The sequence below is a fragment of the Coenobita brevimanus genome, chromosome 37 (genome assembly GCF_032717465.1).
Source record: "Coenobita brevimanus isolate Jiangsu-jjx chromosome 37, ASM3271746v2, whole genome shotgun sequence".
In the NCBI taxonomy this organism is placed as follows: domain Eukaryota; kingdom Metazoa; phylum Arthropoda; class Malacostraca; order Decapoda; family Coenobitidae; genus Coenobita; species Coenobita brevimanus.
In genome coordinates this window covers 8,751,249-8,763,682 of record NC_136990.1, presented here as the reverse complement: position 1 = coordinate 8,763,682, position 12,434 = coordinate 8,751,249, and positions in this window count along the sequence as shown.

Here is a 12,434-nt window from a genome sequence, read left to right as displayed (position 1 = left end):
AAAGCACAGTGTCCATGAATTAGTGAAGTAAAGGCAGAGCAGTGAATTAACAGTATAAAGGAAGTCAGTGAGAAAAGCATCAGTGACAATATAAGAGTGGTGGAATGAGTAAAGTAACAGTGAAACCATGAACACGGCAAGGCAGTGAAATGCGGGTCTATTACATTGAATACATCATACTAAGATCATACACAGATCCCAGTGTTTAAGTAATAATTACCATCAGTAAAATAGTACCAACAACTCCACCAATATATAAAACTTGGACTTCCTGCAATAACAGTATATAACCCCTCTGCCCTAAGTGCTATTCACCTTACCCGACCTTGACCTGAGTAGTATCCTGCGCGATACAAACAACCCATATCTAGACCTAAGAATTATAATTGTTCAATATATCTGCATTCGTGACATCTACCCGTTCCACTGTAGAATTTAGTAATATACATGTAAGGTTGTTGCCCTGAGTTTTTGTGTCCTGCCTCTCTCATATTAGTCTAAGCTCTGGTCTAGAAAGAGAACCTAGCTACACACTAGGCGTTGGGGAGATGGGAAGCCGACCCTAAAACACCTAGCATTACAGTTTCCAAGGAAACTGTCGTGAAGATTGGCTCAGTCAAGGAATTCATGGTGAAGGTTGGGGGAGGACATTGCTGAGCAGTGGCCTTGCAAAGGCTGGTGATATACAGTATATATATATATATATATATATATATATATATATATATATATATATATACTGTATATATATATATATATATATATATATATATATATATATATATATATATAAGGGACACAATTCTGGGGAAGTGAGTCCCATAGATATGCAGTTCGGTGAGTAAAAGATTTCTGATAGGCTGAAGTTCTGCAATATGGCTGCATGAAAGTCCAGTCATCAGTGCTACCAGATGCCCGTGTAGTGTAAGGAAAGGCTTAGAGTGGTGGCACAATGAATGCAAGCTCGTCTGGGCATTTGCCGTAAAAGTGTCTGTAAAATAATGCAAGGGAGGTAATATTGCTTCTTAGTTTTAGGGGGAAATTGTTGATTTGTAATAGTATGGTTATTAATAATTCTGATAGCTTTGTTCTGACTTTTGTTGTTTTAGTGCAACCTCTCGACAGCCATTCCACAAGCGTGAGCAATATTCCAGCTGATAGCGCACATGACTTGCAGACTATGCTAACTGATCATCAGTGAAGAAGGTACAGAGTCTGTACAATAATCCAAGCGTCTTGGAAGCAATTTTAGCAAGTGATCTAACATGAAAGGTTCAGGTGATGACATTATGAAGTGAAACACAGAATGTCAATATTTTTAGAGATAGGAATATTAGTAGGATTGAAGCTAATAAATCATCGGAATCAGACAATATCTGTCAGTTAGAAATATGTCTATATGTTTGGTTTTCCTAGCATTAAATGAGGCAGTGTTATTTTGTTCCCATTCAGTGATCGTAGATGTCTTGATTAACAGAGATTGCTGTACTGAGCTGTGAGTTCGGGATATTAAACTTTGTGAATGGAGATTTAACTGTGAATGAAATGTGAAGTGGTGGGTAATCTGGGTGTGAATGGATGGAATTATGGATGACAGATAAATCATTAATATGAATTACGAATAGGGCTGGAACCAGAACTGATCCTTGTGACACGCTGACATTAATCGAGTAGAAATTGAAATACACATCATCTATGGTGTTCAAAAAAGATGTGAGAGAGGGCAACAAGATGACAGAATGTAATATAAACACTATAATAAAGACAATCCTTGATTAAGTTAACAACATTTTGCTTTATACAAGCTTTTTCAAGTCAGTGAACATATTCCAAGTGGAAACATTATATATCCTACATTTGGTGGTGGAAGGAGCTAAAGATGTGGGTGGCATTTTCTAATAATAAAGGTTTCATCATCATCATCATCTGGACCTCCATTCCCACTCTAGGGCAGGTTGAGGAGTAGCAATGTCCAGACAGTCAAATGGGCCTTGCTACCATTCACTCATCATTCAATCCCCCGGAATCCTGGCTCTAATGGATATGCTAAAAACATTCACCACGTTTTTTAGCTTCACATAAACGTATTCGATAAAGTCAATCCGGATGCTGCCAGGTTAAAAAGGGGTGCCAAATCCCTGATCATGCTCTTCTCCTTACAACATTCATCCTGCCACCTCGATCTTTTGTCATCCACCATATTTCTACACCTTCTCCTTGGCATACCTCGCCTCCTCCTGCAGATTAATTCAGATCTACCTTTTTCATCACTCTATTATTATGCATTCTCTGTGCATGACCATACCATCTCAGTACACTCTCTTAGATTCTGTTGTCCACAGACTTCCTCGCTCCACATCTTCCACGAATTACATTATTTCGTATCCTGTTCACCCTCTGTACTCCACAGACATTCCTCAGCAGTCCCATCTCCACTGTCCTTATTCTTGACTTTTCATTTTCATGCCACAGCATAGTCTCACATCCACATGTTAAAGCTGGCACTAAAACTCCTTCATATAAGCCTTGTGCAGCTGCAACACTCAAGCCTCTGTTTCTTGTCAAGGCCTTCATTGCACCAGCTACTTTTCTTCCTTTTGTCACTCTACTTTCAACTTCTTTTGCACATTTTCCTCTCTTTTCTGTCACTGTACCCAGGTATTTGAACTCTCACTAATTCCAGTCTCTCTCCATTCACTGTAACGTTGCATGGGAGTCATCTTCTTTCTCGGTAACCATCACTTTACTCTTTTCTACACTTACTCTCAAAGCACGACGCTCACAGACATCAGCAAAACTCTGCGCAAGCCTACCAAGTTCTTGTCTGGTATTTGCAAGCAGTACTGCATCATCAGCATACAACAAATCTGAGATATTCCATCCATCACCATTCATTACCAATGCCATCCCTCTCTCCACTACTCGTGTTTTTACTTCTCTCATCACCCCATCCATATATATATCCCGCTGCCTGCCAGTGCCGTTTTAAAACGGTGCAACGAAAATCTGTGTTCAATTCCAGTGCCATACTAAAATGACTTAAAATTTGAAAATTCACTGTGGCCGTATTTTTCAAGATTCGTGGGTAAAAATTGACAGGTGTGCATAGTAACTGTTCCTTGCCCATGCCCCAGGCGGTCAAGGACATACACCCACTCTCTCATGCTCACTCTGTCTCAGTCTCCATGTGTGTCTCACCCAGTGCTGTATATAGTGAAGGCATGTTGTAAATATTTTCACATAATTGTAAGGACTATACAGTACATAGTGAAATCAAGTTGTAAATATTTTCTTATAATATCTTTTGCCACAAAAGATCCACCATTGACATACTCAATATCCTAACTCATGCCATCCATCAATCAATTGATCTACATGGAGAAACTCATGCAGTAGCTCTTGATATTTCTAAAGCTTTCAACAGAGTATGGCACCGTTCCCTGCTGTCCAAACTCCCTTGCTATGGACTAACGTCTTTTGTTCCTTTGATTTCTTCATATCTTAGTGACAAGAAAATAGGAGTAAAAGTAGATGATGTATATTCCAATTTTCACTCAATTAACCCCTAAAACGCTGATCGTTGCATTTGCGACGCTCGGCCATAAGGGCAGGACGGCGGGTCGTCGCGTTTGCGATTTTAGTAAATTTTGAATAACCGCGGGCAAGCAGGCTCCAGCTGGTATTGTCTATCAGTACCACCACCCTCTAGCTACAACTAGCATACTTTACCTTTGTACTACTGACCTCAGTTGTTGCCAAATATCGCGTTTTCCCCCCGTCCCCCCCCCCACCACGGCCCGGCCAGCCTGGCTGTGATACATGGCAGCGCTCTGAGTGCTCAGAACTGTAAATCTACGATCTCCTCTCACAAGCAGTTTATGCTACTAGGAAACGCTTGTTTCCCCAGTTGTAACACTAGCTTTTTTTCTCACGGTTTGCCTCTGTTTAGCGTCAGTTTACTGCAGGCTTTCAAAGTGACATTATGGCGAGTTCTAGCTCTTCCCAGTCAGTGCAAGTGGCCGACAGGAACGAGAATAAAGTGGCGGACGTAAGGCGAATAAAAAGCGCTCCGTGGTGATCTTTTGGGAAGTAATATGATTGAAAATAATGTAGTATACATGTTTTTAGTTGTGAAAATGGAAATGTTTGTTGAGTGACGGGAAGACCGCCGCCACAGTGCATGTCGGCTGTACGCTCCGTTGATTTTAGCCTTATTTTCAGTGCTTATTGTACAAATACGGATTCCTAACTACCTTTACGTTGTAGTATAAAGTTTACTCTGACAGAATGAGGCTGTGGTAGAGGGGAAACCGGGTTGCTGGAGGTGTGAAAGTGAAGATTTGGTTACCCAACTTTGCAAGTCTCCACAAGTCCTTGGGTAGTCCACGAAGGCTCAACACCTGCCTCTGGAGAAAGCTGAATGTAAATACTATCTGCCATACCAAGTATAATGTTCTAGGGTTAATCTCTGATTTTTGGCGAATATTTTCCTACAGGTACTCAGACCGTGATACAATCCCGCCACTGGGGGGGGATCGACTGTAAACAGCCACGTTTTAGGGGTTAATGCCGGCATGCCACAAGGAAAAGTTCTGGCACCTACCCTGTTCCTGGTTCATATTAATGATCTCTTATCTGGCACCCACAATCCCATCTACTCATACGCAGATGACTCAGCACTACATAGCTCAGACACCCATTTACAAAGTCTAATATCTCTACCTCCCAACTCAGTACAGCCATCTCCATAAATCAAGACCTATCTACGATCAGTGAATGGGGACAAAACAACCTTGTCTTATTTAATGCTAGTAAAACTAAATATATATAATTTACTAATAGACAGATATTGCCAGGTTCGTACATTATCTTCAATGCTACTAATATTACCATCTCAAAAAGTATGGAATTTCTTGGCATCTCACTTAACAATGCCCTCAGCTGGACCTCTCATGTTAGATCACTTGCTAAAACCACCTCAAAAAAACTTGGATTATTGTACAGAGTCCGTAACTTCTTCACTGATGAGCAGTTGGCTATAATTTATAACAGTCATGTGTGCTCTCAGCTTGAATATTGCTCACCCTTGTGGAATGGATGTGGAGAGGTTGCATTAAAACAACAAGACAAAATTCAGTGCAAAGCTGTTAGAATTATTAACAACCCTGCCATTATAAATAAACTACCTCTCCTGCAAGTAAGAAGGAATCTTGCCTCCCTTGCATTATTTTACAGATATTTTTATGGCAAATGCTCAGACGAAGTTGCATCCAAGGTGCCACTTCTCCATGCCTTCCCTCTTGCTGCACGGGCATCTGGTAGCGCTCATGACTGGAATGTCACTCAGCCATATTGCAGAGCTTCTGCCTATCAGAATTCTTTCATTTCCCGAACTACATCTCTCTGGAACTTGCTTCCCCAGAGTTGTTTCCCTCCAAATTTCAACCCACAGCTGTTCAAGTCTAACTGTTACAGATATTTTAAGAACAGAGGACACCAGTAATCTGGTGTATGGATTATTATTTTTTATTCATTTGTTTTTCCTTCTTTCATTCTGTTATTAAAAAAAAAAAAAAAAGTGTAAGGACTGTACATGGTGAAGTCAGCTTGTAAATACCTTCTTGTAAGTGCCAGGACTATACATAATGAAGTCAGGTTCTAGCTATCTTCAGGTAAATGTAAGACAGTGCATTCACAGTGAGAGAGACATGGAAATTGTGACAAATGTTGAAGTAATAAGTAATCAGAAAAGAGTACTGAACATTGCTATACCTTCCCTAGATAAATACCTGAGTATACCTTACACAGAAAACGGCTTTCTCTCACCTACATGGTGAGCGTGAGGGAGTGAGAATACCTGTATACGAGTACGCAGGACTCAATAAAACCCATTTCCAAGCTTCGGTGAGTATTTTAATGGTGAAATTCGTTGTTTTCATATCAAAATCTATCATTATAGTAAAAGAAAAAAAGTCAAAAAATGACCAGCATGCAGGCAACCCATAAGGCTAAAAATAGCTGGCACGCGGAGGGATATTGAACAGCCATGGGGACATCACACAACCTTGTTGCACACCTACACCAATCGTGAACCATTCACTTAGATGCCCATTAACTCTTACACATGCTTCACTACTGTCATAAAAACTCTTGACAGCACCTATTGGCTTAACCATCTACACCGTACATGCGCAAAACTTTCCACAATCCTTCTCTGTCCACTTTGTCGTATGCTTTTTCCTGATCCATAAATGCCATAAACTCCTTATGGTCCTTCTCACAAGCCTTCGCTGCTGTCTCACAGCAAATATTTGATCCACACATCCTCTGCCACCCCTAGAGCCACCCTCTTCATCACTCGCTAGGACTTCTGATAACTCTCTTACTTTATAATACTTCCATATGCCTTCCCTACCACACTCAATAAACTTATGCAACGAAAATTCTTGCACTCACGTCGCAAACCTTTATTTTTGTACAGGAGTACAATCACGGGATTTTTCCACTCTGCAGGCACCGTTTCACTCATCCATGCCTTCTTACATATCGCCAACAAGCACTTCATTCCACTCACTTCACTATGCTTAATCGTGTCTGCATACACCTCATCAACCCCAGCTGCTTTCCCATTTTTCAGTTGCTTCACAGCACTCTTCACCTGTGTGAGTGTCACGTCTCCTGGTGCAGCATTCCTTCTTTGCACACCCCAAAAACCAGTCATGTTTACAGCCTCTCTGCTGTCTCTGTTCCCATTCATCAGGCATTCAAAATTAAAATGCCGGGTGTGGCAGTTCAGGTCACCACCACACCCCCAGGAGGAGGACACGGAGGGCTAGATGGCGTACGGAATGCGCGTGGGCAGTATGGACATAAGTTCATCCGGGCCGTGTGCCCCTATTCCCTGGAACTCGCCTGCTGCCACCACCGTAGTCAAAGTACTCTAGCTTCTAAGTGAGCTAACCACCAATAGGATTGGGGTGGAACTGGCCTAACAGTTCCGAGCAGCACTCCAGCGACAGACGGAAGCCATGCATTACTTGAGATGGCCTGTAACCGCTCAGAGACAAAAGAGACAGCCTGTAGCTGCTCTGAAACAAGGGCCACAGCCTGTAGCCGGGCATCGAGGACAGCCCATAGCCGCACCCAAAAAAGGCCATGGCCTGTAGTCGGGCCACAGATTAGGAGACGGCCCATAGCCGCTGCACCCTGTGCTGCTCACACCCCCTACAGAGACCAGCGACAGCCTGTAGCCATGCTGGGGAGTGACCGGTACGTCCCCTGTCTTTCTGTAGTTGCCTCGGAGGGCATGACATCGGCAACGGCCTGCAGCCGCGCTTGTAGGGAGCAGATGGCCTGTAGCCACTCCTCTCCTGCATGTCACCCTCCTTGCAGGACTTCGGTGATGGCCTGTAGCCGCACCAACAGGCAGATAGCCGCACTTTGCCTGTGTTCCCGTCAGGGAGTTGGGTCCCAGCAATGGCCAGTAGCCACGCCGACAGCGAAGGGACGGCTTGTAGTCGCCCTCCGTCTGTTACCCAAGGGAACCTAGCGATGGCCTATAGCCGCGCTGGGGAGAGACACCAAACTCTCTCACCCCCTGTGACTCCACAATGAGACGGTGAACTGTGCTCAATCCTGCCTTCCGGTAGGAGCACAGATCACCCTCCTGTCCACCTAGACCAAGGCAACCTCCAGGAGGAGGACCACTGACCTGATGATTGGTGGAGAAGCCCCGTACTATCCATGGGGTTGTTCTCCCTCCGTCCGGAAGAAGAGGGCGCCAACCTGACAGACTCTGGCAGGGGACGACGACGCAACCCAGCCCTGATGGCGGCGCCTCCAGCAGAAGACCGCAGCTGCCACCCCTCCGAGGATGTCCCCCGGACCCCCGGGCAGGCCCACTCCCAACCCCGATGAAGGCGATGCCCGTCCTCCACCCGGCGCCTGAGTGAGCACCCCCAGCGCCTGGTTGGCCCCAGTCCCTGGGGCCAGACCCCAGTCCCCAGCCCCGACAGGGAGGGGCCCTTCGCCTCACACAGCCCGAGCCCCAGCCGAGAGGCGACACCCCTGAGCGCGGTCCTGTGGCTGCGGGACAAAGTGACTCCCAAAGGGCCTCAACCTACCCAAGGCCGAGAGTTGTGAGCCCTGGACCTCACCTTCCCCCAGTGAAACAAAGTGGACCTAAAGACAGTGCAATATCAGCGAACAGTGAGGCTGGCACTCGAGGCACGAGAGTGAGTGTAACGTGATATAAGCGTACGGTGAAGCCAAGATAGGACATAAGCTAGTGAGCATAAAAGAACAGGCGCCATAGTGAAATCAAGCTATAAGTGTACAGTGTGGCCAAGCAAGAACATATAATAATAAGTGTAAAAGAACAGGCACCTCAGTGATATCAAGCAGTGAACATACAGACAGTGACACCTCAACCCCCCCCCCTATAATGGCGACTGTAACATAGTGTCACGAACTACTCCCCTTCCTTGTGTAGAGTCAGTAACACCCCCTCCCCCATACTCAGTCCAAAAACTTAGTGCCAGAACAGTGAACGCCGCACGAGAGTGCCTCCTCACCACGGACAGTGTAATAGTGCTTTGCCCTCCTGAACCAGACTTAGACTCCTGTACATCTAGTATCCTGTGTGATACTCCACCCACTAATACCAGCCTATGTATTGATTTTGCCTATAAGATTGTATAAGGTTTTCTACCTGCTCCACAGCAGATGAATTTGTCAATATACGTTTAAGGTTGTTGCCCTGTGTTTTTATGCCCTGGCCCTCTCATGTTTGTATAAGCTCCAGTCTAGAAAGGGAACTCAGCTACACTCTAGGCATCCTAGGGACAGGAAGCCGCCCCTTAAACACCTAGCTTAACAGAAATATTCTTTCCATTTGGTCCTTACCTCACCCCCATGGGTTACTAATTTACCACCTGCATCCTCCACACCATCACATATCTTTCTGCTTTCACTTATACATTTCCGCACCTCTTTCCAGAATAACTTCCTATTTTCAGAGTACTTTGCATTCATTTTTCTCCCTAGATCATCATCTACCTCCTTTTCCCTCTTCACTAGTCTCTTTACGTGCCTCTTGCTCTCATTATATTCAGTTCTTATTTCAACTGAACCCCTGTCCTATAACCACTTTATCCACTTCTTCCTCTTTTTGTCCACTGCTCTCTTAATTTCATCATCCCACCATGCTGTACCTTTCTACTTTGTTGTTACTCTTGCCACACCACAAACTGCTTTAGCATTCCTAACTAAGCAATCCCTATGTGCATTCCATAGGCTGTCCAGATCCACAGGCTGTCCAGATCCAATTTGTCCAGTTAACTGATTCTAACTCCTCCTCTGCTTTGGTCCTGTAATCATCTGTCATTTCTTTGCTCCTCAGCTTCTCAACTTTCAGTCTTCCTCCCTGACTGCTCCTCTCTCTCCTGATCCACCTCACTCCTCTCAGCTTGATCTTGCATACCACAATCATATGATCTGACAGACCTCCACATCGTCCTCTCACGGCCCTCATATGTATCAGCAACCATTCCCATCATCGACCTCTCTACGAGAACGTGATCAATCAGGCTTCTTTCAACACGATCCCCATTCCCTCCATACCATGTATATATACGTGCATCTTTGTGTTTGAAATACGAGTTACAAATGCACAACCTCCTCTCCTGACACATATCCTTTAGTTGCTTCCCATTATCATTTTCTTCTGGTACTCCATTATAACCCTTTATGTCATCCTCAGGACCAGTGCCTACTCTTCCATTCATATCCAGCATTACAATCACTTTATAGCTCCTGGGCATGTCTCCCACTACTTCATCCAGCTGATCCCAAAACCTATTTCTCTCTCTCTCATTCCTGTCCTCACATAGTGCATATGCTACAGTCACCGCCACTTTCACCTTCTCAAACTTGAACTTGACATACATACACCTCGAGCTGAGACTCTGCCACACCTCATTCATCACCAAAACAACTCCTTCCTTGCATCTTCCTTGCCCATTCATTCCTGATCTATTACACATTTCACACCCTCCCACTCCTCCATTTCACACCCTTTCATCTTCGTTTCACACATTGCCATCGTGGCATATCTCACTCTCTTGAACACATTCACTACTTCCACCCTCTTGCTCTCCTCATTCACACCTTTCACATTCCACATGGCCATGCGAATCTGTCCATTTGGTTGGGGCCCTGGGCAGATATTGGGCCCTCTGAGGCTCTCTGAAACAACTGCTGTGATTAACTGATTTTGGATAGGGGAATCTAGGGGACACTTAACCCTGCCAAAAGTCCCGGTTATATGGTTACCAACCAGTGTAGTAAATCGTTTCCTGACTACACGAAACCATGTGGCTTGCACTTGCTGTAGAGATCACATGGCATTTCTGCAATGAGTTAGTAAATGATGGGCGTCCCCATCCACCCCTGGACAAATAAGGACCCATGAGGGATTATTAGAAGAACTGGCTGTGAGGTCCCGTGAGGGAATGTTTGGGATCAAGGGGAGTGGAGGCGGATACCCACGTATCCCAGTGACGACTCAGAGAGATGTCTGGAACCACTGTTTGACTCATTTCTTCATTTCTGCAACATTCGTGGCGTTTCCTCTAACTTTCTCTCCGTCGAACACCACCTCACTTCCTCCAAACCTCATCTTCGTTTCTTGACATAGACTCAGCTGTCTGAGGCAACTGACAGCAAACCCTTCTCCGTTTCTTCCTACCGTCTCTATACTCATTTCAAAGCCAAAGGTGGCTGTTGTGTATATGTACACAATCATTTATCTTGCTCTCGTGTTCGTGAACTTGATTCTTTTGAATTCTCTACACTCTAGCTTCGGCTTTCTTGTCATTCTCTGACTAAATATATCTGCGCTGTTTACTTATCTCCTAATGCTACCGATTATAAAAAATTCTTCAACTATCTTCTACGATGGAACGCATTCTATCCATGTCTCCTTTCTCTGAAATCTCCATTCTAGGAGATTTCAATGTTCACCACCACCTTTGGCTCTCCTCTCCTTTCACTGATCCACCTGGTGAACAAGCCTACATCTTTTCTACCCTTAATGAACTAGAGCAGCTTGTACAGCACCCTACCTATGTCCCTGACTGCCTTGGAGAGAGCTCCAACATACTTGATGTCTTCCTTACAACTAATCCCTCTGCTTACACGTTAATCATTCCTCTCCGTTGGGCTCCTCCGATCATAATCTTATTACTTTGACCTGTCCTATTGCTCTGGTACGGCCTGTGGACTCTCCAAAGAAACGTCGATTGTGGCACTTTGGAGCTGCAGATTGGGAGGCCCTCAGGCAGTAGTTCTTTCTTTTTCCCTGGAATGATTATTGCTTCCATGGCCGAGCACCCTCTGAGTATGCACTGCACATTATGGAAGTTATTCTCTTGGACATGGGAGCATACATTCCCTTGTCATGTCCTTTGACTAATGCAAGAAAGCTTTGGTTTAATCACAATTGTTCTAACGCTGTCTGCAACAAGGAGAGAACCTATAAAAGATAACAGAGCCAACCCACCCCTGAAGCACATCTTGTTTATGTTTCTGCCCGGAATTTTGTTAAGAGTGTTCTTGCTGTGCTAAAAATAATTTCATCTTTACTAAATGCTCTCAACTTTTCAACTCGAATTCTTCCTGCTCCTTCTGGCACCTTGCCAAAAACCTTTCTAACAACTTTACTTCATCATCCTTCCCTCCTCTTTTCTATTCTGATGGCTCTGTAGCTATGTCTTCTACTGATAAAGCAGATCTCTTCACTCAGACTTTCTCCTTCAGTTCCACTTTAGATGATTCTGGTGTTATTCCTCTATCACTTCCCCTTTCTGACTTCCTCATGGCTGACATTAAAATTTCTTCAGCTGATGTATTTTTTGCCTTCACTGACTGTAATACTAAGAACGCATATGGTCCTAATGGAGTCCCTCCTGTTGTCCTCAAGAACTGTGCTTCAGTGCTTACACCCTGCCTAGGTAAACTCTTTTGCCTTTGTCTATCAACTTGTGCCTTTTCTTCTTGCTGGAAGTTTGCTCTCATTCAGCCAGTCCCAAAGATGGATGACCATTCCCAACCGTCTAACTATCGTCCAATTGCTTTAACATCCTGTGTCTCAGAAGTTTTCGAGTCAATTCTTAACAGAAAAATTTTACAGCATCTTTCCTATCACAACCTTCTTTCTTATCATCAGTATGGGTTCCGTCAGGGACACTCCACTGGCGATCTTCTCACCTACGTTTTAGACTCCTGGTCCCTCCTTTCTAGACTTTGGCGAAAGCTTTGCCATTGCACTTGACATCTCAAAGGCTTTTGATCGAGTTTGGTATAAATTTTTAATTTCCAAACTGCCCTCTTATGGTTTCTGTCCTTCTATCTGTGCCATAATCTAAAGCTTCCTT